The 26,523-nt window shown below is 45.8% G+C and overlaps 2 long non-coding RNA genes across 8 annotated transcripts in view; one reads left to right on the top strand and one right to left on the bottom strand.

The window, feature by feature from the left end:
• The window catches only part of LOC147573352 (uncharacterized), an 802,611-nt gene that overhangs the window by 493,096 nt on the left and 282,992 nt on the right, over positions 1 to 26,523 (bottom strand). The gene's annotated exons all lie outside the window — the stretch shown is intronic.
• Positions 1,500 to 9,363, top strand: LOC147573355 (uncharacterized). Of its 2 annotated transcripts, none has more exons than XR_015244668.1 (4): positions 1,500 to 1,793; positions 1,886 to 2,022; positions 3,670 to 3,816; positions 9,081 to 9,363. It is a non-coding gene; the product is annotated as an uncharacterized LOC147573355 (long non-coding RNA). The 2 variants fall into 2 exon arrangements; XR_015244666.1 differs by having other exon boundaries at positions 1,501 to 1,793; positions 3,643 to 3,816.

Here is a 26,523-nt window from a genome sequence, read left to right as displayed (position 1 = left end):
AGGGCTGCGTGAAGTCAAGGTGTCGGCAGGACCACATTCCTCTCCGGAAGCTCCAGGGAAGAGTCCGTTTCCTTGCCTTTCCCAGCTTCTAGAGGCCACCTACCTTCCTTGCCTCATGGCCCCTTCTCCACCTCCTGATTCTTCTGCCTCCCCCTCTCCACATTAAGGACCCTTAATAATTATACTGGGCCCACCTGGATAATCCAAGCTATTCTCATCTCAAGATCCTTCACATCTGTTAGCTCCCTTCCGCCATGTAAAGTAAGGTGTTCACAGGGTCTAGGAATAGAACATAGACACCTGTGGGGAGGGGGGCACTATTATGTCTACTACACTCCCAACTAGACTGGGAGCTCTGTGACGGACAGGACTGCTCGCCATCGCCACGTACGGTATGTGGCACATTGGTGGAGTGTGTGTGTGTGCGTGTGTGTGTGTGTGTTGTGAATGAATGAACAATGTAATTCCTCTACCACAAAGAAGAAATCATCTTGCAGAAAAATCTACAAAGAGCTTGTTAAGCATTTCATTAGCCTCTATATTTTTGGAAACCACACATGGGACTCATGTCACAACAGGTGTAAGCTGTGGTGGGACTGATGATACCACCTAGTCATCCTGCTTTGTTCGGTATTATCAACGTGTCTGTCTTTTTAAAATTTTTTTAAATCTTTTTTATTTATTTTTGAGAGAGAGAGAGAGAGTATAAACAGGGGAGGGGCAAAGAGAGAGGGAGACACAGAATCAGAAGCAGGCTCCAGGCTCCTAGCTGGTAGCACAGAGCCCCATGTGGGGCTCGAACCCACGAACCGTGAGATCATGACCCAAGCCCAAGTTGGATGCTTAACCGACTGAGCCACCCAGGCGCCCCTCAACGTGTCTGTCTTGATAGTGGCCTGCCTTCTTTTCCTGTTCCCCCAGGCTCGTTCAGCATCACCTCCTGCCCCCCATAACCCACACCTATCATATTGACCTGACTGTCTCCTGGAATTAGAGAAGAGATGCTACTTGGACAGAAATCCAGGTAAATCAAGACAAAAGTGTTGACAAAGCCCACACTATTTGGTCTGATTCCAGAGCATCTCTATCAGCAAGCTGCTTATGTTCTCCCTGAGATATGCATGAGGACAACAGTCTAAAAGGAAGCCACAGCTCTACAACTGTCATTGTTCCACTCATGGGTTTGTATGCATGTGACTATACACAGCCACACACACACACACACACACACACACACACACACACACTCACACACACACAGTTCTGTATAATCTATTTTTAAAGCATAGGACAAAAAAACCTCATGCTGACAGCTGTTGCCTCAATCACCGAATTTCAAAATATATGTTTTTCCATAAATTGTGCAACACTTCAGAATATTTTTGGAGCTAGACGGGTATTGAGATCACCTAATCCAATTCACAAAGGTCTCCAGCCCTTCAGTGCAGATGAGGAAACCAAGGTCCAGAGCAGTGAACCGATTTGTCCCAGGCCCTCCTGGGCTTTGGCACGTAGTTTTGGGCTTTTAACAATTACACTTTCTGGAAACATTTATTAAGACTTTGTTCCTACATTTTCTTACATCCTCCCTGTGCTGTGAATTTGGATCTGGAGTCAAACAAACCTGGACTGAAATCCCGGCCCTGCACGCCTCCAGCGTATGGGACGCCAGCCAAGTTACCATCTCTGACCACTCTTCCCTTGAGTGGAAAAGACAGGGAGGACAACAGGGGCTTCTTCGTGTGGCTGGTGTAGGAATCCAACGGAAAAGACCTGTAAAACTACCTTCCATGGTACTTGCCACCATAGTGACCGAGCGCTCTATTTTCCCCACCCACTTCCCTCCCTTTTGTGTCTACTTTATGATGATGTGTTTTTCTCTCAGCAGTTTGCCAAGTGATTTGACCAATACTTATCAAGCACAAGCCACGAGCCAGACATCCACCAGGGCCTGGGAGAGAAGGGTGAAGAAGACTGTCCAGGACCTCGCAGTGCTTAGAGTCTAGAGACAGGCACAGACAGGTGAGCAGGTGAGGGGCTGCTGGCCGGTCAGGGTGATCTGGGGAGGCACAGAGGAGGGGGAGCCCCCCAGAGCGAACGGCGTGGCACATGGGGGAATGACAGAGCCTGACTGGCTGACTCTCAGGTTGTAGGGTGTGGCTGAAAGGTGAGACGGGAAAGGGGGGGAGCGGAGGTTAGTGAGGAGGATGCCAGAGGGCCAGGTGTGGAGAAGGGAGGGGTGTCCCGGGACGTCTGTTCACTTGCACACTGGGAACCAGGCTGGGCCTTGAGGATACAGCAGGGAACACACCAGGCCAATTCCCTGCTTCCACAGCCTTACGTTTTAGCAGGGGCAAAGCAAGAGGCCTGGGCTGGCACAGGGGATCTAGGGAGGTCCAAGAGGATAGGAGTCGCCAGACAATGAAGTGTGAGGCTCTGTGCTTGAGAATACATCAGGGATTTCCTGCTGAGTCCAGCCCACCAGGCCACCTCGGGGCTTTACAGGGGTTCTCGAGATCCAGCCTCACTGGGCCCTTACATCAGTGCTCACGAAGTCAGGAATGTGGGGTTTTCAATAAAAGTGCAGGCAATGGGCCCAGAGGGAGTCCGGCTCAAATGAGCTTTTATATTTTTATGTGGAATGTAATCACGTTTGGTCATGATCGAGGCCGCCCCGTTGCTGCTATTAGAGCGTTTATGGTTCTAAGGGGGATACGCGTCTTCGGCGATACATGCTCGCAACTAAAAGCAACAAGGGTGTGCTGAATTCTAGTGGCCGCTGCAAAATTCTCAGGAAAGGGCTCACGAGCATCGCCTTAGGGAGCTTGGATGAGAGGGCTGGTGTCGTGCACAGGCCCAAGAGTGGCCAGACCCAGCGAGGGACAACAAGGCCTGGGAGTTTTCACAATCAGCCGCCCTGGTGGAGGTTCTTTCCTTGTGCTTTATCTACAATCTTCAGAAGTCCCCCAGGGGCTTCCCAGCCACCAGACCCATCTTCCATGTGTGCAAGCAGGGCCCAGAGAGGTTAGGGGCTCCCCAAGAGGCAGAGCCTGTGAGTGGGTGAACTTCCTGGGGCTCCATAGCGGATCACCAGGGACAGAAATATATTCGCTCACAGTTCAAGAGGCCAGCAGTCCCCAGTCAAAGAGGAGACAGAGTTGGCTCTTCTGGAGGCTCTAAGGGAGAAATGGCCTCACGCCTCTGTCCTCGCTTCCGGGGGCTGCTGGCAGTCCTGGGGTTCCACGGCTACTACAGTCGCTCTAATCTCTGCCTCTGCGTCCACACGGCCTCTTCTTTCCGGAATTCTGTGCCCTCTCCTTTACTTATAAAGACACCTGTTGTTGGATTTAAAGCCCACCCTAAATCCAGCGTGCCTCCCGGGATCCTGACTCTTTACATCTGCAAAGACTCTCTTTCCAAAACAGATCACGTTTTGAGTTTTTGTGCGGACGCATTTTGAGGACACTATTCAACCCAGCACTGTAAGTGCGACACAGGAGCTGAGCCAGGTCGGAGTGCAAAACCACTCACACCGAAGACGTGGGGATGTGTCACACTCATTTGCTCACAGCGACTTGGCTTTCTGGCTTCCCACTGAGTTCCCCTCCGCTTTCTTTATTCCCTTCCTTCTCCTAAGTGTAGACCAGGCCTCTGCCAAACTCTCCTTAGGCAGGAGCACAGAAAGCCCTTGAAGAATCACAGAGGACCAAAGACTCGGGAGGGAAACGCTAGGATGCAGGACAGGAGAAACGTGCCACCCTGGAAATGCGACTCAACACTGACTTGACCCTGCTGCTCAGAAGCTGGCGATTTGGGGTAAGTTGCTTTGCCTCTTTGAGTCTTACTTTCCCTAGCTTTAAATTGGGCAGGGATGGGGCGCCTGGGTGGCGCAGTCGGTTAAGCGTCCGACTTCAGCCAGGTCACGATCTCGCGGTCAGTGAGTTCGAGCCCCGCGTCAGGCTCTGGGCTGATGGCTCGGAGCCTGGAGCCTGTTTCCGATTCTGTGTCTCCCTCTCTCTCTGCCCCTCCCCCATTCATGCTCTGTCTCTCTCTGTCCCAAAAATAAATAAACGTTGAAAAAAAAAATTAAAAAATAAATAAATAAATAAATAAATAAATAAATTGGGCATGGATTAATTACTTAATTCAGTTAACTACTTAATTAAAATAATGGAGTTAATGGGTGAGACGGTTCTAGAGGCTTCTGGCAGAGAGTAGTTGATCAACAAAAGCTTGTTTAATCCGAATGCGCTGGCATCTCTTCGGTGACGAAGGAGGAGAGCCAGACCCCTAAAAGGAGAAAGGTTATGCCAAGCCCGTCAAGTGGGGGTAAATGCAGAGCTAACTGCAGGCATACGAGGCTCACACACATATATGCACCCACCGTGGTAGCTGTGACTAATCGTCTGGGGGAGTATCTACACCGCTCTCTGATCATCCACATGTTGACTGCCGGTACTACATGCAGGTCCTGCCTGAGCACCTGCTGACGTCACGTCTTCAACCTTCAAACCACAGGTGTGAGGTCGCCATCGTCATTACCCTCATCGCACCAAGGAATAAACGCAACTTGCCACGAGTCTCCGTCAGCCGAGCGGGGGCGCGGACACTCAGACCCGTCCTGTCTGACCACGGAGCCGGCCGCTTCACCACGCGTGGCAGCCACAGGGAGCCCCACAGGTGTCCGGGGAGCAGACGGCAGCACCACTAATTCCCCCAGGCTGGGTCAGGGCACGGGTTGGTGAAGGGGTGCCATTTGGGCGGGGCCACGGAGCAAGTGAATCATTGGGGGCTCGTGGTGTGATGGAGCCACACAAATCCAAGTGCGTGTGCTCTCCCTGCGGCTCAACCGACTCTGTGACCTCGAGGGACTGACGGTGCCTTTCCGAGCCCTTGTTTCCTCATCTGCCAATGGGGATGAAATGGCTACATCGAAAGGTTGATGCAAAAACGCAAAGCATAAATGCGGGTAAAAGCTGTAGGGACAGAAAGCGGTCTGGTACGAAGTACTGAAGCAGAACGCGATGCGTAGGCATTCCGCCCTCAGAAATACATGCGCATGCGTATGAGGACATAAGTACCCGGATGTCCAGGCAGCACCCGTCACCAAAGTCTCAAATCGCCCAGATGTCCGTTTACGGTAAAACTGAAGGGCGGCCCTATGTGCACGTATGGAACTACTGGGGCAATGGAAACACAACAGCAGGTCTCACAAAGGATAATACTGAGCAAAACAAGCCCATGAACACCCACCCGGTTCTACTTACATAAGGTTCAAACACAGGCAAAACGCTGGGCTCTGGGGTTATATCTGGGCCGCTGGTCACCCTTGGAAGGGGTAGGGGGCGATCAAGGGGTACAAGGTTGTTCCTCGAGAACTGACGGCCTTCTTTCCTGATCTGGGTGCTGTTCACCATGAAATCCATCAACCTGTACACTTAGCATCTACGAACTTCAATATACATTTATACTCTGGTACAAAGGGTTTCTTTGTTTGTTTTCAATTATACAGAATAGACCTGGCAAGTGGAGCATTTTTAGGAAGTGCTCGTTTTCTTTCCTCAAACGACTCCATCATGACCTGTGCAAGAAAAGCAACCTCTATCTGTAAATGATATCCTTAACGACATCAGCTCGGTGGGCCACTGATAATATGGGGAAAGGGCACAGAGGGAGGTTCAGAAACTTGGATGACGGGGCGAGGAGGGCCTATTTGTTTAATGCCTCAGTGGGTTCCCTGAGCAAGATTCCTGATCCATGCCAGAGTGGGTGTTCATGAATGGCCCCATCTCTTTCTTCCCTAAGCTTTGAAAAATCAAGCTGGGCTCTCAGTCAGGTCCTCCAAAGCCCTGTTGCTCTACCAATGCCTTTTACCCAGATCCCTCTCTACCTCCTCTGTCTCCTGACCCACTAAAGTCCAGCCACACTGACCTTTTTCGCCTTCTTCGGCATCCCCGATTCTCCGCTTAAATGGCAACCCCCCAGCCTAAAGGGACATCCCCCTGAATGGTTCTTCTTCATGAAATCTGTTCTTCTGTGATATTGGAATTCTCTCAGATGTTCATTTCATTAACATTCGTTTGGCCGTTTGCTTATTTATTTTCTGTCTTCCTTACCCACCAACCTTTGTTCAACCTTGTATCTCCAGTATATGCCAGCAAACATTTTCACATAGTAGTAGGCTTTCAAAATTAACTTATCACATAAATTGAGCCAGAAGCATCTTAGGTGTGTTAGTACAAGAGTACTAGATTTTTGTCTCACTAAAGTATTTCCCTGGCAACCGTACTTTTACTCAGATAAGTCCACACATCACACCATCCTCAAAATCCTAAATCAATCAATTGCTCGAAAACTAGAAGAGTTCTCACAATACAGGGATTTCAAACTATAACGCAGGGAAGAGAAAATATAGAGATGAATAACGGAGGCCAGGTGGCACGGAGAGGGGATGGTGGGGACAGTGGCAGGCTGAAAAACCAGCCTGTGACCAAGCAAAATGCAGTAACTACGGATCAGCACCATCCACCTGCTGCCATTACAAAATGCAAACCTTGTTGCCCAATCCCCCAGCTTTCTCGAAGAGGCCAAAAATGCACATTTTTCTTTGTATGTGAACTCTGCCAATTTTTTAGTACCGGTAATAAATTTAATGTCTCCTCAAAGTGTATATAGCCAGTGTGTAGCAAACTGTTTCTGCAGGCTGCCTGCACCTGATGCCCTCCATCCTGACCTTAATCTGCCATTTTATAAACGGGGATCGGGGCAGAGAAAGACGATGGTTCATTACAGATCTCACAATTACTATGTGGCAAGATGTGGTCTGGAACCTGGGCTTATAGCTCAAAGCCATGGCCATCCCATCCACAGTGAGAAAGACCTCTGTGTGCCCATCAGCCTTCATAACATTAAATTATGTGTTGGATCATGCGTACTATATTGAGAAGATCCAACGTGACTCTTCATTAGCCTTAAATGAAAGCCCATAGCCCAGTTGTGAGGCCTCATCACAACAATCTTAAGAAAGGGGCGCTGGGCTGTTTTAACACTTGATGCTAATTTACAGCCGACCTTGAGTCAGAGTTGCACATGCGGTGCCCTGCGTGAAAATCCTTCTTTGTGAAGACCTGAGCCTTCTCTGCTTGTACCAGCCCCTTTTTAATTCTGTCTCAGCAGCCTGGGCCTCACCCTGTTATAGAAAAAGTAATCGTAAATCTGCATGAAGTTTCTGATGATTAGTTTTGCTTGGAATCAGGCCAAAGAGCCAGACTTTTGCCAATTCCATATGTACACGTAAGTTCTTTCAAGAAAGAATGCATTAATCCTTCCCACTGGGCTGGGGATGAGGAGTTTAGGGGCCCCACGGGGGAGAGTGCTCCTGACTCCAGTTGTATGTGTAAAGGGTGTGCCAGGACCACTTAACAGGCACCTTAATAAGTGGACTCGCTTTATCCACGGCAGCACCGAGGGGCACGGGTTATGAATTTTTTAGATGAGAAAATTGAGACTCGTTGTAAGTAACTTGTCTCAGCGCATGCAGCTAATCCAACATCAGCCGGGGTGTCACCCTGTCCCAGGACGGCAGAGGCCCTGCTGCACATACACACAGTCCACACGGAGAGTTCCTTCTGTACTGAGCGACGCCCACTACTGCCTTTAGCCAACGAGCAGGTGATGAACAGCCACGTCGCTGGTTATCCATCTCCCTGGCTTCCTTTCTCCTTCCTCTTAAAACTTGAGGATACGCGAGCCACGACGGCAGTTGACGCGGAGAGAAAAGGTGAAAAAGTTAGAGACGCAAGAGGAAAACCAGCCAATGTAAAAGCGCTTACTGTACTATTTAGAAGAAAGAAGAAGAAAAAATGGCAGTATAAGAGCTCAAAACCCCAGGTACAGAGCAGACTTTTAATGCATTTAATTACTCAGTGCTCAGTCCTGGCAATGAAGAGTTGGTTTTTGATAGGTTGTAATGACCATGGTAATTTGAAGACGGTAAGAAAGCAGAATGCTGAGGTCGGAGGGTCAGAAGATTGGGTTTCAGGCAATCAGCACTCTTCCCTCTTCCTGCCTCCCACTGGACGTGTGTCACTGAGTAAGTTAACTGGTCCCTCTCTCTCGGTCTCAGCTTCTGGGCCCACAACAAGGAGAGCACTGCCTCGTAACAGACAAAATTCCCAGTCCAGCCTCAAGCAGGAAAGTAGAAGCCATCAAAAGAGAACTTCCACACGCTTTAAGTCAACCCCGACACGTGCATCTGCTGCCATGTGCCCCGCTTCCTCCTGCGAGCTCGGCTCCGAACCACTTCCGCCCGCTTCCGGAGACGCCCTGGAATGGGAGTGAGTCCTGGAATACAGGATTGTGTTGAAGGGTGGATTTCACCATGGCAAGAGGGAGAGAGCTCGCCATTCTAAGCTTAGACAGCCTGGATTTCAGGGCATCTGAGTCCCTGACAGCTGGGGGGCCTCTAGAGCAGGAATCTCTTAGGGAAGGGAGGGGTACGTTTGCAGCAATGTGTTCACGTTGGAATCTTAAGCAGCGGAGGGGCAACACCTCAGGTCCTTGTTTGGAAGCATCCCCCTTGTCTGGAAGTCCTTTCGGGTGACAATAAAGAATTTAAAATATAGAGTCAGACAATAAGAACTTTAGACTTGATTCTCAGTTACACTACCAGGGGGAAGGCAGGGTGCGTGGACACACATGCGGGTGGGAAGGTAGATGTAAAGCCTGTGGAAATTCTCTCTGGCGGGCTTCTGCTTTATTACTCAAGCCTAGAATGAGAAATTAATCTGTAAGCAGGAGATAGGATGGCAGAGAAGGGAGGGGATGGTTTTAGAGCACGAAGTGGTTCTTCTTTCCAAGCTATTGTGTCCCCACCAGATGAAGGACAGAGAAGCGACCGTCTCTGAGCAGGTGTATATCCCACAATATAAACCAGTATTTGGAGGATTACACAGATTAACCCTATTGTTAATTGTTAGTGAGAATTAAGTTGCTCTCAACCTCAACCAGGGTCTACTCTGGACTATTCTCCTCCCCAGGAGAGACCTGGCAATATTTGGAAACGTTTTTGGTTGTCACAGCCGCTAGGGAGGGAGCAAGTGTTGCTACTGCTATCTGGCGAATTGGACCCGGGATGCTGCTAAGCATCTGCAACACGCAGGACAGCCCCACAATGAAGAACAATCCAGCTCCAAACGTCAGGACTTTTCGGGTTGGAAAATCCTGGATAAAGTAAGATTTGACGATTTGACTTCTACAAAACCCTGTTACCCTCCCCAAACAGCCTGGGCTTGTGGTCAACTAAAAATCCTCCAATGGCCCCTCTCTCCAACTGTGTTCCCCACACCCCTTAGAAAACTAAATTCTCGGGACCTCAATATGTGAACTCACATTTCATCTGACTAAGGTTAGCCTCTTGGTTCCTATTCTGTAGCGTTAAACAACCAATATTTGGAAACATTTGGGTACAACAGTTGCCAGAGAGAGGTTTGTGGTTGAATCAGGAAATAACAGAAGTCAATTTCCAACTGAGAGGAGCCCTAAAAAGAGAAGCTAGTAGAAACCTGGATATTCAAGAGTGTGTTACCAGTTTAAATGAACTGTGAGCTAAAATAAACTAGCTTGATCACCCAACACAAATGGCAACTGTGGGTTGAATATGGTTTAGGTATACTGCAACTGTAGGTAAATACACTGAATGCTAATGGCTTTATAATAGTCTTATTAATTCACCCTTCGTAGTTAATGTTTAAGATAAACTCTGTGTCTTTAGAGTAATTTATGCATTCCACTTTTAGAGAATTCCAACTGAATGAATATGAACATAATCATTTTACACAAATGTTCTCTGAGGAGGGAGCAGGAAGTATGAACCGGGGCAGAGACTCCCCACTGCTTTATTCATAATGGATCAGCCGATTCATTCCTTATTAATTTAATGGAGTACAAGTAAGCAGCGTAACAGCTTGAGTTTAGGAGTGTTTCACAAATGGGGCTTTTTGTCTGTAATCGCTTAATCCTGCCGGCTAGGCCTCATAAATTGAATAAAAGAGGGAACTGGGTTTTAATTAAGTCCAAGGAATGAGGCTGCGTCAAAGACACAACCATCCCTGGCAAACACAGGGGTGAAGTGTGTTTGGTTAATATCCCATGCTAACAGCATCCTGGCCCAGCGCGCCCCTGACTGGAACCTTTTGATGTCGGGCTGGAGGGAAATCCTGTTCTCCGGATTGGCTTGCGTCTCCAAGGGCAGTGAGAAAAGAGCAGATGACTGAGCTCTTGCCGGCCCAGATCTCCCCAGTCCAGCTAGTGTTCCAGAAAAAAAAAGGCATCACTGGCCCCTCATTTTGCATCTGTCCACATCTGGCTGGGAAAGAGAGACTGTTGACCAGGAGCTCAGTCCATGGAAAAAGCAAGGAATTCCTTTCCAAAAACTAGTATGTCCTAGGGGAAACAAACTGGGGCTTCAGGTCAAACTGACATGCCTTCAAATTCCACCTGCACAGTAAAATAGCTATGGGACCTTGAACAGGATGGAAATAATGCTTTGCTGGGTGATTATAAAGACTAAATAAATTTCTGTGGTCAGGCACTTTGCAAAGTGAGTGACTCTTTGAGGACGTTCAATAAAGGGCCGTTGGCATCACGATTATCACCTCCTACTAAAATGGAAATGCCCTTTTATGAAAAGGGTAATAATAAACTCAAACAGAAAACTCTTTCTCCATGTTTCCCTATCCACAGGCCCAGGCCCCGCTTGCCAAAGCCTTTGGTAGATTACTCTGCATTTCCCTTAATCACCACTCAGGACCCCTTGTGGGAGATCTTCATGGAATGTGGGGCAGACAGGAAAAATGGCCCCCAGAGATGTCTGCATACTAATCCCTAGAACGTGTGAGATGTGTCACCTTCGGATGTGATTGGGTTAAGAATCTTGAGATCAGGAGATTATCCTGGATGGTCTAAGACAGCCCAGTGTCAACACCTGGGACCTTACAAATGAAGAGGGGAGACAGGAGGTTCAGAGTCAAAGATGTGAAGATGAGGCGCTGCTGGCTTTGGAGAGGGAAGATGAGGCCAGGAGCCATGGAATTCGGGTGGCTTCTAAGAGCTAGAAGAAAGGAAACAGATTCCCACCTGCCCCAGCCCCGGAGGCTCCAGAAAGCGTGCAGCACAGCCGACACATTGATTTTAGTGCAGTGAGACCCGTATCAGACTTCTGACCCCTGAAACTCTAAGATAATGTGTGTGCGTAGTTTTATATTTTTTTATTTTTTTTTAACTTTTATTTATTTTCCAGAGACAGAGAGACAGAGCACGAGCGTGGGAGAGGCAGAGAGAAGGAGGCACATGATCCGAAGCAGGCTCCAGACTCTGAGCTGTCAGCACAGAGCCCAATGCGGGGCTCAAACCCATCAACTGTGAGATCATGACCTGAGCCGAAGTTGGATGATGCTTAACCAACTGAGCCACCCAAGTGCCCCATGCATGCACACTTTTAAGCCAGCAGGTCTGGCTTATTTGTTATAGCAACAAGTAGAAACTAACCAAGTGCCCAAGCCAGACAATGCAAATCCCCTGCAAGTATCTGTCTTCTGTTTCTTTTTTTTTTTTAATGTTTATTTTTGAGAGAAAGAAAGAGCAGGGGGAGGGGCAGAGGGAGGGGGTGGACAGAAGATTCGAAGGGGACTCTGCACGTACAGCCTGACGTGGGGCTCGAACTCATGAAATGTGAGATCATGACCTGAGCCAAGATCAAGTGTCCGACGCTTAACTGACTGAAACACCGGGGTGCCCATCCCATCATTGATTTCTAATTGTCACAAGAGCCTCACAGGCTAGGTGATCCGAATGCCTATTTCACTAGTGAGTACACTGAGACTTTAGTAATTTGCAGAACCAAGATTCAAACCCAGTGTCTCGTGGTTACAAAGCTCCTGACCTTTGCAGTTCCCAGAAAACTTGAGAATCAATCCTGGGTTTGCAAACAGTTATCATGTACCTCATTTGTACGTGATTATGCCATTCTCATGGTTCAAATTTTAGGAAAGGTTCTGAGAAAAAATAGAAAGTCAAGAGTACTTTAAATTCCACCAACCAAAGTTACCACCCTCCCTTCCTTCGATCCTTCTTTCTTTAGCTCTTCGGTCCAACTGATATTTATTACCTGCTACTCACGAGTCAAGCCATCAGACACTGAATGGTTAACAGGCTCTTCTAGGCAATCAAGGGGCCTCTAGGACAGTGGAAACAGAGTCACAGCAAGGGCAGATGCTGTATTGTGCTGGGTGGGAAGAGTCAGAAGACAGACACAGGTGGCAAAGGCACTAATTCCAAAGGGGCTCGGGAGATGGATCGGCTGATTTCTGGCAGACGCGATGGGCTGGGGCTTCCAGGATGAGACAGCTGATGGGGAGGAGATGGAGTGTCCCGGAGGAGAAGTGGGCAAAGCAGAGGTGGCTCATTAACATGAGACAACGGAGGGTTAACACCACCGGTGTCTCTGTTTTACCCAGATCCGTCACTTTCTCACTCTGTAACCTTGGGGAAATCCCCTGTGTCACATCGGGGCCTCAATTTCTTTCTCCCTCACCTACAGATACTTGTTCTTACACTTGGTAGTCATACGGATGAACAGCATCTGTTTCCACTGTGGACAATGTTTTGGGCACTCTCCTCATTCCAACACGCAACTTACGTTAGCTCATTTCATCCTCACTCTGACCTTATTGAAGAAGTTTCTATCAGTGCCCCCATTTCACAGGATGATGAAAATGAGGCATAAAGGGTGCCAGAGACTGAGGGGCTGGAGCTGAGGTCCAAACTCAAGAGGTCTGGTTGCAGAGTCCATATGCTTATCCCTAGGCTATGCACCTATCAAATGAGACCCTAATGTCAATGTAAGAGGTGGCGGTTGGGGGGCAGGGGGCAGATGATGAGAAATTCTCTCCTAAGCCGTCCACACTGGTTGAATTTTTGCCTCTTGCACACCTGGTGAGTCAGTCTCCAGCTACTAACAATATCTCGCATTTCTTAAACGCGTGTTATCGGTCAGGCACAATATTCGAGGTTGCGCATCTGATTTAACCTTCAGATCATCATCACCGTGATGAGTCTCCTTCAGTTCAGAAGGAAACCAAAGTTCAGAGAGGCCGAGTTATTTTCCTGAGGCCACCTAGCTAGGAAGAGACAGTGTTTTGATAGGAACCAGGCAGGGGACTGGAGTCTCCACGCTCACTCACGCCAGTATATGAAGCATCATGGACCTATGAGCTGGGGAGGGAAGACTGGCCGGGCAGGTATGGAGGCCGAGGGAGTTCAAGAGAATCACCCTCCCCACCCCCCCCACCCGGTGCAGACCCAAGCCATGCCACGCCCAGATGGAATGAAGAAGGCTTCTCTCCTGGTCACACCAGCAGGAAATTGAGGGTAAGTGGTGCCTGGGGACAATGCATCATGGCTTCACCCTCTCTAGCCACAGCCCACTGCAGAATTTGCAAAGACGGGTCTCCTTGTGGCGCTCCCGCAGTCTGGTATCCGAGAACCACACGGTCCTCTCAGACCTTCTTGCGCTGTGCCTGCTCTGGGAGCTGGGTGCCCAGGCCCCCGCTCAACCCTGGGCACTAGGCAGAACATGTCTTCCGCTTCTGTGTGTCTCCCACAAGGGCCCCTGCCAGTGTCTTCAGGGCTGAGGCTTCAGGATGTTCTCCAGCACAGGGAAAGTGGAGAGTGACTTAGAATATACGGGACCAGAATAACCGTGAGACCTAATTCCAAGAGCTGTGCTTGGTGGGTAATTAAATGTGCTCTGTTTATACCCTTGGTTGTCTAATCAGAGCTCTTTTATTACAGTTTATGTAATGCTTCCTAGTCATTAAAGCAGCATTTGGTAAATGGGCTTACCTTGGGAGGCTCAGACACCCAGAGGCACTGAGGCACCTGTCTGGGGTGGAGACAGCTGAGGCATTATTTACAGATTAATGTATTAAACAAACAAACCTAACATTCCTTTCCTATTCAACAAAGCAACCCTTTCTATTCATCAGCTTGGGAGAGGGACCCCTTATGTGCATAAAATTACCCTACAGCACTGCGAGCACTCCGGGAAAGAAGGAAGGGACGATGGGAAGGTTTTATTGAGTGCATTCTATGTGCCCCGTGCACCACTGAGCTTCAAGTTCCTGAAATGCAAATAGGGGAGAATAATCTGTGATCGTGTTTTTAATAACAAAGATAAGGGCCCCAATACCAGTACCAACTACCACTGAACAATTACCGAACGTTCTGCACCCCAGACACCGATGATCGCTTCATGTGCATCCTCCCATCTAATGCTGACAACATCCCTGAGGGGTGGGGACCACTTTACAGATGAGGAAACTGAGGAACAGAGAGGTTAAGGGAATTGCCCAAGACTGCAGGGCTACTGTTTGGTATTGGGTGGTGCGTCTTCCAGAGCCCACGTGTTTAACTGTGATACCTGCTTCCCATTATGCTGGCGGGGTTAGTTGAGGTAATAGAGTAAAACGCACTGTCCTGCCTTCCCGCTCCAAAGCAGCGCCGTGAATGGAGACTGAAAAGCTCATCTAATTGGCGAGGGCAAGGAAAGCTTCCCGGAGAAGGGGACTCCCCTAGGATCTTGCTTGCTGTATAAGCACCCCTTAGGCGCAGCCAGGTAGGTGTTTATGTGGCAAATAGAAAAGGTGCTTCTGTCTCCTCCAGGGAAGGGAGCAGGATGAAAAAACATTCAGCAGCTCCTCTAAAGGTTCAAGTTCTCAGCACCTACGGGCTGATTTCAAAGCACCAGGGAGGTCCAAGAACGCACCCACAGGGGCTGTGGCTAGAGGAGAAGAATGAAGGTCCTTGTCCAAGGTCTTTCGGAGCCAGTTTGAGAAGACGGCAATGGGTTAGTCAAAATGGTTTTCACACAGGGATATCCGAGAGGCAGGCCCCTGCACCTCTGGGGGCCAAGGAGTTTGGGTCTCCCCGGCACGTTGTAGAGGGAGCTATTCCACAGCCCAGGGGTGGGCAGGGATATGTTGGGAAACGGCAGCTCTGTGAACATATCTCTTTCTCACAACTGTTGAAAAAGCCCCTTTCTTTAATAGCAAATCCCTTTGTCCCTGCCCTACTCCCTACCATAATCATAATCATAATCATAAATTAAAAGGAAACCTGTTGGCTTTATTCAAAAGGAATTAGAAAAAAAAAAAAACAACTAGGCCACCTTTCTTATCCAACTGCTGACTTTCAGACAGATTATTGGGGCTTGTACCAAATTAAGCAAAAGGTTAGGAGAATGGGGACGCACTCTGAAAACAGACGCTGCCTCTTTAATATCTCAGGTTTCCTTTAAACAGAAAATTACAGCACAACGCACGGACTGACGACGGCATTATCCTTTATCACAATACGCAGCCAACTTTAACTTGTCTCAAGTGTTATTATACGAAATAGAATTTACTGCTATGGACTCCTCTTCAATGCTACTCCTTCCCTGTTTAATGAAATGTCATTATTCCAATACAAACCCTTTCTTTTTGCGGTCTGCTCCCCCCCACCCAGCCACTATATTTCATTTCCTGCAGTTACGCGGTATTATTGCCTTTTTTCCACAGCTATTGATTTAGGTGTGTATGGCTATTACAATGCAAAATAAAACAGTTCCCCCATCCATTCTACCTTGTACCATTGAACATTAACTTAATTTGTTTCAAATCTGCATTTGATTTGGCAAGGAAACCATTTATCTTTATGAAGAAAGCCCTCATAAAGTAGAGAGTTTAGGAGATCACGGCTTTAAAAATTTAATAGCCTTGTGTCTTATACACTAGAAAAATGAATTAAACCTTCAAATAGTATACGTCTCAATGTAACCTTTTTGCATTTCACACTATGTTTAATTTATTATATTCTTTCTGGAGGAGGAGAAACGGCAGAGGACAGATGGCAGGACGTGGCTCGCTCTTGCACCGCGTGAATAAAGCCAGGGTCTGCTGCTCGGGAGCTGCGTGTTTTGCCGCAAAGCCCCGTCCGGCTCGTGCTCAAGCACACGCTGCGGTTTCAAGTGGTTGTCGGCATGCGTCTTGTCCAGGGTTCCCTGTGGCGGGAGAGGGGGCTCCCTGCCCCGGGCACCTGGCCAGCAGCCTGGGGAGGAGGGCAGGGAGGAGAGGGGGAGAGGTAGTGGAGGTCTGATGGCACCTCCAAAAGATTCCAAAGTAAATGCTCTCCCTCAGAGGGAACAGGGCACCGCCTAAAGGGTAAGAGACCATGCCTGAGCTCAGGTGTCTAGACGGGACCAGAAGACACGGGTGCTGATGCTACGAACCCTGCTCTTACAAAAGCGAGGGCTGGGGCTCCAGCCTTTGCTCTCGTTCTCTTGATCATGAACCTCCTTCTTTCCTTTTTTCCACCTCAGTCTGTGAGGTGTGCGGGCAACACAGAACCCCAGGTCAGTGGAAGGTGAGGCCTGAAGAGTGGAAAACGATCAACTTCTCATCCTCAGTCGGATGAAAATTATGGGACATTAAGATCAACTGATTAATTGCTGCATGTCAGGAGACGTCCTCAGCTTGGATACCCAATATCTTAGCCAATCTTCACATCCACCTTACCATTTTTTTTAATGTTTGTTTATTTCTGAGAGAGACAGAGAGACAGCGCGAGTGGGGGAGGGGCAGAGAGAGAAGGAGATACAGAATCGGAAGCAGGTTCCAGGCTCCAATTTGTCAGCACAGAGCCAGATGCGGGGCTTGAACTGACAAACCACGAGATCATGGCCTGAGCCAAAGTCCGACGCTTAAGTGACTGAGCCACTCAGGTGCCCCCTCACATCTACCTTATAAAATGGGTCCCACCTTTAGATCTGACAATTACAGACGGGGAAACTGAGGCATGGAGCAGTACTTTGCCCAAGATCACACAGCTATTAAACAGTAGAGCAGATACCTGAAACCCAGAGCTTTAAATCTGGGCATCTCACAGGTAGTCATTATATATATATTGTCAGCTTGGGATATGGAGTGTGAGATCTCTTCCTGTGAATATTTGAAGGACTGCCAAACAGAAGAGGGCGAGATCTGCTCTGGCTTCAAGGGCACTGAGACAACCCTTCCCATTTGCATAATATGCTCCCATAATTCACACATTTTATCCTCAAAACAACCCCAGGTAGCTGCCATAGAGACAGGAATCTATGACTCGGAGAGGAGAATTGCTTTGCCCAATCCACACGGTTCAAAGGCAGCCTGGGCAAACCTCAAACCCAATTCTCTACTGAGTGTCCTGGGCCCGTTCCATTATGCTCCATTACCAACAGTATAAATTCAAGCAAACTTGACTCTGTGTATGCTATAAATCGGGCACTCTGCTAAGCTGTGAGATTCAAAGCTAAAGGAAAAACAAACTTGCTTTTAAGAAGTCTAGTAAGAGAGATGTGAAATGGCCTCCTGAAACCTGACATTACAGGAACCATAGGAGTCATGTGGAACGTATGGGAGAAGAGAGATTGGGAAGGCAGACATTCATCTGTCGCGAGAAGTCCACGGAAGGTGATGTATGACACAGAGAACGCATGAGTGGACGGGCACCATAGCGAGATAATTTTGGTTCAATATAACAAAGAACTTCCCACCAGATTTGGCAGAGACAGAAAATTCATTTATTCTGACATCATCATAGAAGGATTTCAAGGGCTTATTTTTAGACCACATGACCAGAAAAATTCTACGTATCGGGTAAAAGGTTAAATTTGATGGCCCTTTCTCACCTTCTCATAGCCCCAAAGGTAGGCGATCTCGGCTTTTCCCTGAACTCTTTGGTTATTCACGCAATTCAGTTCTATTCCCCAGTATTTGGTGGCCAGCAACCAGCTTCAGGCCCCGAGGGCTCCAGCCCAGTGTTTGACAATTTCTCAGCCCAAGGGAAGAGAGGCGCAAGAACCCACCGCATTTTCTTGATAGCTGAGTCCCAGGAGCTACATGCTCACTGCTCTGTGTCGCTCCTCTGCTGCTAACAAAGAATCTTCTCTAAGGCATCCCTTGCCTTTAGAGATGATCCTGGAAGGTAGGCTGATACCTTTCTGACACCGATTTACGCATCATTCCACAAACATTTACTGAATGCCAAATCCTCTGCTGGTTGCGGAGAGAACTTTTTTCGACCCCACAAAGGCCCTCCTAACTCCAAAGAGAAGTGAGATAAATCATCGTTAACTGAGGCCTAAAGGGACACAGGTTGTGTCCAGCATCCTTGGACCAGTGCCATGGAGGCAAAAAAAATACATCTGCAAGTTCTCTGTTACTTGTTAGGAGGAGCTTCAACAGGAGCTTTCAAACAGGTAATAAAAAGACGCGGCAGTGACACATCAGGGGGAGGGGGTCTATTCCAAAAGGGAAACTTGCGCGAGACAGATTAATGGCACTCCCAAAGACGTCCATCCCCTGATCCCAGAATCCCATACCTTGTGACTATGTTGCCTTACATGGCCAAAGGGGACTTTGCAAACGTGATCAGGCCAAGGATCTTGAGACAGATTATCTGAGCTTATCTGGTGGACCCAATGTAATCACAAGGGTCCTCATAACAAGGAGGCCGGAATGGCAGAGTCAGAGGCAGGCGCAGCTGGCTTTGAAGACGGTGGAAGGAGCCGTGAGCCAAGGGATGCAGGCAGCTTCCAGAAGCTGGAAAAGGCAAGGAACGGGTTCTCCCTAGAACCTCTAGAAGGAGTACAGCCCCTGACAGGTTGATTTTAGGACTTCTGACCTCCAGAATTGCGAGATAATAAATGTGTGCTGTTTTGAGCCATAAAACTTGTGGTGATTTACTAGAGCAGCAACAGCAAGCTAATACGGTATTATTTGCTGTCAGGCATATATCACATAATTTACATTCATTTGTTCAAAAAATACACTCACTGAGTAAGTATGCTGCTCCAGGAATCGTGCCAGGTTCTGAGGGCACAGCAGTGGCTCAAAGAGTCCGGAACATATTTACAGGCCAGAGAACAGTAAGTGAGAAAACAGGCCACAAAGGCGGGTACTGCTACACCCATTCGAATGTTAAGAACCTGAAGACACAGAGGACTAAAGTAACTTCTCCAAAGTCTTTTGCGTTACAAATGACCCAGGCGGGATCCAACCATGTCTGTCTCACAAACAAACCCGTGCCATTTTCACCACCTTCTCATTTTCCTTGGGGACGGCTTGGGATGCAGAGCTAAAATTCCTTCACGTGCCTAACCCTGTCATTTTCCTCTAAATTCCCGGAAGCTCCATACATCCCTTCCTCGGATGGGACAGTGGCCGTTTCCAAATCTGCTTTGAACCACGGTACTTCTCAACGTGCTTCTCTTAGGGACCACAGACACGTATCTTGTTATACACAGCCCCTGATATTTTGATTATTTTGATGCAAATCCATCACCCATAATAAATTCCCCGGCTTTCCAAACGCAATCGATTTTAGAGGCATGAAAGCAAAAACGAAGTAAGCTCTGACAGTCTTCGCGAGTGTCCGTGACAGGAGAGGCCTAAGTGGCTGAAAGCTATTTTCCTCACCGTCAATCCGCCAGATGATCTTCCTTGCACAAACACATACCCATACGGTCTGGCTAATGCTTGCCTTTTCGGACATATGTGAGCAAATAAACGTAATTACGAGCAAGATGTAATCACAACTGCCTCGCTATTAAAGCTGTGGTACGCTCTCGTGGCTCGGCTAACAATATAGGCAGGAGGGTGGAACTGCTTGCTCCTCTCCCAGAAAGAAAAACATTCCAGAAGTATGGCCTCTTTAAAATTATATCTGCAAAAATACAACATTTAAATGCAGAATCTGACTTCCCAAGAATCGCACCAGAAAACCTTTTAACAGAAACAGCAGGGAGAGAAAGCTTTTTAAATCATGATGCTCCATGAAGGATTATGAAAATGGGGGTCATCGCATGAGACAGAATTGCAAATACAATGAGGAAAATCTTCTCCTCTGTGTAAATACATGAGGACAATTTATTCTTCTCTGTTGAGCCATCAGGGGATATTTTCAGCTTCTGGAAAAAGGAAGGGAAAGAAGCCACCATGCCCAAATGGATCTGTTCGGAGGGATGCGCTGGGCTGCTGCCCGGTAGTAAGGGTCAGCTTCTTCACACACTCAACCAGGCTGCCTGAGAAGAACTGGCCTAAGACTTTCCCAGAGCCTGTTAAGCAACTGGGCACACAAAAGCTGACCGAAGACTCACTTGTGTTCAGTCCTTAAGAGAAGAGCAGAAAGGACAAACCTACCCATGTCCAAATGCACAGATACCAGCCTACCAGCCCAATGGTACATGCAGGACGCTCAGGCATCGACTATCTTCCTACTCAGCTCGTCTCTCAGAAACAGCCGACCCCACCAACTACGTTACTTAGTCAACACTGAGCGCTGGTCTCTGGTGAGATTTTCAGGACGAAAGAGGTTACTCAACAGTATATCTTATTTCTAAGTTATAATGACAGATCTGTAAAAATAGCATCTTCATGTTGCCATCTGTGTGTATGTTCCTATCTGTGGGGTGCACACGTGGTTGGCGTGGACACAGATATGCTTTCTTGAGGAGCCATGATAGGTAGGTAGGTAGGTAGGTAGGTAGGTAGCAAAGTAGGTAGACAGATTCTTCTTTTACTTGAAATTTCTTGGTTACTTACAAGGAAATAGTTGGGTAACTATCACAATACTGAGAAGATAAAGGGGAATAAGAAACACAAGTGTTCTGCCCTCAAGCATACTGTTATCTAGTTGGGAAAGACAGGTGAACGAATGAACAGAATACACCAGTGCAAAGTAGGAAGTGCTCCATGAGATTGGGTGAAATAGGGCTGTTTCTTTGGTTTGCCCGCATAAAGTCTCCAAATCTTGACTCAGACTATGGATTGGGCTCACCAAGTTGAAATACTTTGGCTAAACTCCAAAAATTGTTTTGTTTAATGGGACTTTGTAATAAAAGTGAAACATTTTCTGGGAATGAGCAATACACAGAATAAAATCAACTACCTGGTCTTTCCTACACAACAAACTTTAATAATGCTCTATTTCTTCAATGTTAAAGGTCAGAGCTTTTCACACTTTAGCATGGCTGAAAATAGGATGTGTACCCTATCAGTGGAATCTCTAAACTGCAATTGATAGCATTTTTTTCTTTTTGGGATTATACATAAAAGCATGTTGTGTCTTACTCTTAGATGCAAGGAATTATAACCTATGTATTAATTGATTAATATAATAATTATATACAGAGTTCTGATTATGGTGTGGTGGACTGATCAGTGCTAATTACATTGTAGTGTGCTCATATATGTTTAACAACTAGTTCTCCAGGGGGAAAAAGTCCCTGATTTACAGCAATTGGCAAATTTTCATGGCGTAAATACTCCTACCATGGTCAATTTCAAGCTACCAAGGTGACATCATTGAATGGAAGGTGGGAAGGGTTCAGCAAAATTGGCCAGGAGAGCGTGTGTGAGCTGGCCCCAACACACCACTGTACCCATGTCAATCTAGAGCTAATTTCACACTCTTTCCCAGACAGCACGTCTCAGGCAGCAGACCAACACTGGTTGGCTAGAACAGCCTGTAAATCCTGATCAGTGTTTGTATTTAATATCACCCTGACAATACTAAGTTATAAATAATCTAAAGTGCGGTTCTGATGTTAATGTTCAGTCCCTTCTCATCAGGCTCCTAGCCTCTGTTTGTGAAGGGAGTATTTCTATCCTTACCCTACCGAAATTCTGTTTTTCATCATCTGGTTTAGTGTCAGCTGCTGATTCCAATTTTTGTGTAATGTTATTCCATATTCCATAGCAATCTTCATTAGAATTGTATACATTGTAAAATGTATACATTTGGGGCTTTATACAAATTGCAGAGGACAGTTGGTCTCTGTCTGCAAATGTTCTGAGTCTACACTTAAAGGCTGAATATTTTCTGTATGTGGTCAAAGAAAAGGCAAAGGAGAGCCACTCTCACCACCTGTATTCAGTGTTGTAATGGACATTCTAGCCAGGGCAATAAGGCAAGTAAAAATCAATCAACCAATGAATGAATCAATCAATCAACCAATCATGTGACTGATCATAGGATCCATGTGATCCCAATTGGAAAGAAGTAATTAAAACTGTTCTTACTCACATACGACAAGGTCTTCAATGGAGAAGACTTGGTGGGCCCCCCCCAAAAAATGATACTGAAACTGATAAATGAGTTTAACAAGGTTGCAGTATACAAAGTCAATACACAAAAATCAATTCTATTTCTATATACTATCAACAAAAAACTGGAAATCAAAACCTTAAAAATACCATTTAAAATATCTTTTTTTGCAATAATACTAGTTTTTATTTTATTTATTTTATATATAATTTATTGTCAAATTGGTTTCCATACAACACCCAGTGCTCATTCTAACAGGTGCCCTGCTCAGTGTCCATCACCCACTTTCCCCTCTCCCCCACCCCCATCAACCCTCAGTTTGTTCTCAGTACTTAAGAGTCTCTTACAGTTTGCCTCCTTCCCTCTCTGTAACTTTTTCCCCCCTTCCCCTCCCCCATGGTCTTCTGTTAAGTTTCTCAGGATCCACATGAGTGAAAACATATGGTATCTGTCTTTCTCTGCCTCACTTATTTCACTTAACATAATACTCTCCAGTTCCATCCACGTTGCTCCAAATAACCAGATTTCATTCTTCCTCATTGCCAAGTAGTATTCCATTGTACATATAAACCACATCTTCTTTATCCATTCGTCAGTTGACGGACATTTAGACTCTTCCCATAATTGGGCTATTGTTGAAAGCGCTGCTATAAACATTGGGATACAAGTGCCCCTATACATCAGCACTCCTGTATCCCTTGGGTAAATCCCTAGCAGTGCTACTGCTGGGTCATAGGATAGATCTATTTTTAATTTTTTGAGGAACCTCCACACTGTTTTCCAGACCGGCTGCACCAGTTTGCATTCCCACCAACAGTGCAAGAGCGTTCCCGTTTCTCCACATCCTCGCCAACATCTACAGTCTCCTGATTTGTTCATTTTAGTTACTCTGACCGGTGTGAGGTGGTATCTCAGTGTGGTTTTGATTTGTATTTCCCTGATGACGAGTGACGTTGAGCATCTTTTCATGTGCCTGTTGGCCATCTGGATGTCTACTTTAGAAAAGTGTCTATTCATGTCTTCTGCCCATTTCTTCACTGGATTATTTGTTTTTCGGGTGTGGACTTTGGGGAGTTCTTTTTTTTAATGTTTATTCATTTTTGAAAGACAGAGACAGAGCACAAGCAGGGATGGGGCGTAGAGAGAGGGGGACACAGAATCTGAAGCGGGCTCCAGGCTCTGAGCTGTCAACACAAAAGCCCCATGTGGGGCTTGAACTCATGAACCGCGAGATCATGACCTGAGCCAAAGTCAGACGCTCAACGCACTGAGCAACCCAGGTGTCCCGGTGAGTTCTTTATAGATTTTGGATACTAGCCCTTTATCCAATATGCCATTTGCAAATACCTTTTCCCGTTCCGTCGGTTTTAGTTTTAGTTTTGTTGATTGTTTCCTTTGCAGTGCAGAAGCTTTTTATCTTGATGAGGTCCCAATAGTTCATTTTTGCTTTTAATTCCTTTGCCTATCTCTTAAAGATATGAAATACTTAGGAATAAATCTGATGAAAGACATGAAGGACCTGTACTTTGAAATCTATAAAACATTGCTGGAGAAATTAAAGACCTAAATAAATGGAGGATATACTGTGTTCATGGGTCAGAAAGCTCAATATGGTTAAGATGTCAGTTCTCACTAATCAGTATCCCAGCAGGCTCCTTATGGCAGAAACTGAGAGTATTCTAAAAGCCACATGGAAATGCAAAAAAACCTAAAGTGGCCAGAACAACTATGAAAAAGAATAAAGTTTTAGAGCTAACACCCCAGATTTCAAGATTTATAACAAAGTGCCAATGTGCAAACAACAGCTTTTCTACATGGGACAAAGGCAATTCAGCCGATGAAGGTAGTGTTTACAAGTGGTACTAGAATAACTGAGTATCCATATAAAAATATCACCTTTGATCCATTTACTTGCTAATATATAATATTAACTCAAAGTGGATCACAGGCTTAAATATTAAACTTCAAAAAGAAAACGTAGAAGAAAACATTTTTGACATTGGACTAGGCAATGATTTCTCAGACATGACATCAAAAGCACAATCCATAAAGGAACAAATTGATAAACTGGACTTCATAAAAATTTAAAATGTCTACTCTTCAAAAGATACTGTGAAGAGAATGAAAAGACAAAGCACAGAATGAGAGTATATATTCACAAGTAATATACTTGGCAAAGAATTTGCACTCAAAATATATAAAGGACTCTTGAAAGTCAATAATAAGCAAACCAACCACCCAACAAATAAAAAGATATATGGATTGCAAGTAAGTACATGGAAAGTTGCCAGTATCACTGGTCATTAGGGAAATGAAGATTAAAACTATAGCCAGATACTGCTACATACCTATTCAAATGACTAAAATTAAAATGGCTGATCTCACTGGGTCTTGGAAAAGACTCTCATATACTGTTGTGGGGATGTAAAATGGTACCACTACTTTGGAAAACAGCTTGGCAATTTCTTAAGATGTCAAAGTATCCACCTATCCTATAATCCAACTGTTCCAACCCCAGTTATCTGCCCAAAAGAAATGAAAAGATTTGTGTATACAAAGTCTTTTACGTGCATGTTTGTAGACGCCTAGTTTATAATACCTAGAAACTGGAGACTCCCCAAATTTCCAACAACAGGTGAATGGTTAAACAGAGGCATATTCATACAACGGATACTTCCAAGCAGAACAAGAATGAATATCTGATACACATCCCAGCATGGATCAGCCTCAAAATTGTGGTGAGTGAAAGAAGCCAAACAGCAAGTATGCATAGAATCCCATTGATGTGAAATTTTATAAAATACAAACTAATGTATAGTGACAGAAAGTAGATAGTGGTTGCCTAATGGGCAGAAGCGATTACAAAGGGACCCAAGGAAACTTGTCTACATATATATCAAACTAGTGTCTACACATATCAAAACTTATCAAACTGTGCATTTTATATATGTGCAGGTTATTCTATGTTAATTTTCCATCAATAGAGCTCTTTTTTTAAAAAAAATAGCAAATACTGGAATGATCTTAGTGTCAGAATTCTTAAAATATGCCTCTGCATATTTTAGACAAAGTGGATTGATGATTCAGAATAAAGAGATAAATGCACTAATTTCACAATTTTTAACACAATGTATTTGTTCTGGGTAGTAGAGTTTGAATGCAAAGGTTTGAACATTTTCTTCACTTTTAAATTGGTTGTTTTGGCTTATGTGTATCTATTCATTCATTCATTCATTCAGTAAATAGTTATTGAGCACTAACAACCAGCACTCTCCTAATACATTATTTTCTTTTAAAAGATGAAGTCTCTATTTCACAGATTTGCAATCTAGTAAGGAAGAGAGACAAATAAAATGCAACACAAACAGGGGTGCCTAGCTGGCTCACTTGGTGGAGCATGTGATTCTTGATCTTGGTCTTGTGAGTTCAAGCCCCAGATGGAGTGTAGAGATCACTTAAATTTTTTTAATAAATAAAATAAAATGCAACACTATATGTATACCCTTTATTGGAAATTATCTTGTGTACCTACTATGTGCCAGACAATTAATGGTAGAGTTGAGCAAGCAACCAGCTTTCCTATCACCTAGGAACGTAAAGTTCAAGCTAAGAAATGAGTATCAAAGGAGTGACCGTGATAAAGTACATGCTATGAGGCTGCTTTCTAAGGAAGCAACTGACAAAAGGGGTCAGCCCAGATTCCCAGAGAAAAGGATGCCGAAACTGTGGTTTTGCCTTCTAACTATTTCATGCTATCCTGAGTACTGGATTTGCAGCTCTGTTTCCTACATTTTAAGGGTTGCCTTCTAGGAAGGGCATCTGGATGGTCCTATGCGATCACCATCATAGTCAGCCTTTCTGAAGCAGCAAAAGAAAAATATGGATGATACAGAAAACAGCAGGTGCCAGGTCCTAACAATATAGGAGATAACCCACTGTGGCCAAAAGATAGTCAAACTGTAATTGGGGCATACAGTATTTCAATCATTCCCAAACAGATAAGACAGATTTCCCCCAAATTTTCCATTGCCCTATCTTTGGAACAGCTCCACATGTGGCTATTTTTAGCTACATCATCGCCGTAAAGGCTAATCAGCTGAGGCATTACATACTGAGTCATGCCAACGTCTGCTTAATAAGAAAGAACACATTCTTTAAATGTGGCAAGGATAGAATATATACACCTCAATGGTACTGAACAGAGGGGATAATTCCCAGAGGTGCTTAAATTCCGAATCAGATCACTTTCCAGAAGCCAGCAAGAACATTTATTCAATATCAGATTTTCTGTGCTCAGATTGTCTTTCTTCGAGTCCTTACTCAAGCAGAAACATGAAG

Source organism: Puma concolor, chromosome E2 (genome assembly GCF_028749965.1).
Source record: "Puma concolor isolate L17-30 chromosome E2, mPumCon1.1.hap2, whole genome shotgun sequence".
NCBI classification, from domain to species: domain Eukaryota; kingdom Metazoa; phylum Chordata; class Mammalia; order Carnivora; family Felidae; genus Puma; species Puma concolor.
The sequence above is the reverse complement of the archived record's forward strand: the minus strand, read 5'-3'. Positions and strand labels throughout refer to the sequence as shown.